At 23.0% G+C, this 757-nt stretch overlaps 1 protein-coding gene across 1 annotated transcript in view; it reads left to right on the forward strand.

Annotated features, from left to right (window-relative positions):
* The first annotated feature begins 547 nt into the window (after window positions 1–547).
* LOC108580094 (monoacylglycerol lipase ABHD12) overlaps window positions 548–757 on the forward strand; it is a 3,195-nt gene continuing 2,985 nt past the window's right edge. Inside the window, exon 1 of the mRNA XM_017943759.1 lies at window positions 548–614. The gene's annotated coding sequence lies outside the window, so the exon portion shown is untranslated. The remainder of the gene's footprint in view (window positions 615–757) is intronic.

Raw genomic sequence — 757 nt, forward strand, 5'->3', positions numbered from 1 at the left:
GTTTTGAAATCTAACGATCGATTATTGAATCATATTAAATTTAATAAAAATATGTAGTAATTTTGTAATAAATTTGTTAGGTATTTCTGTTCATAGTATAATGATATATATAATATTACATAATGAATGTAACTACTTTATTAACGTTGATCACAACTGTTTTTTTATACTTATTTAATACAGTATATTGAAAAAGAAGTTTTAAGAATTCCTCTATAGTCTTTTTGTGTCATTCTTTTTTATCCCACTATTTAGCCCATGTTGGTACAGAAGGAATTCGATTTATACGGATGTGTATATTCAGGATTTGTTCTTCATTATTAAATGTAACAGCGTGTTAAAAAAAAGTTTGAATACATTTTCTTCTATTCAAATACAACTACAAATAAAAACATAATTTTCCAAGATTTATTAGAAAGTGCTTTAAGTAAAGAGTAGTAACGTTTTATGACGTATATTATATATTTGATCTGCAATTATAATTAAAGTGTAATTATTAGAAAGTGGTGTCTTTATCCTTTGTGAATAGGGATACATTGTTTGATATAAACTTATTAACTTGCGGTTTTAATTATTATGGTGTTTTGGCTACCAAAGAAACGCTTTAAAAAGAGGTACCATTTCCATTTTTAATTCTTTATTTCTTTAATTCTAGATTTATTATACAGTATAATGAGTTCATGAATACTAACATTTTAGTATACCAATTTAATTAATATTTTGATGTAATTAAAATAATTTTAATACAATTATTAAG

Source organism: Habropoda laboriosa, unplaced genomic scaffold (genome assembly GCF_001263275.1).
Source record: "Habropoda laboriosa isolate 0110345459 unplaced genomic scaffold, ASM126327v1 scaffold2, whole genome shotgun sequence".
In the NCBI taxonomy this organism is placed as follows: domain Eukaryota; kingdom Metazoa; phylum Arthropoda; class Insecta; order Hymenoptera; family Apidae; genus Habropoda; species Habropoda laboriosa.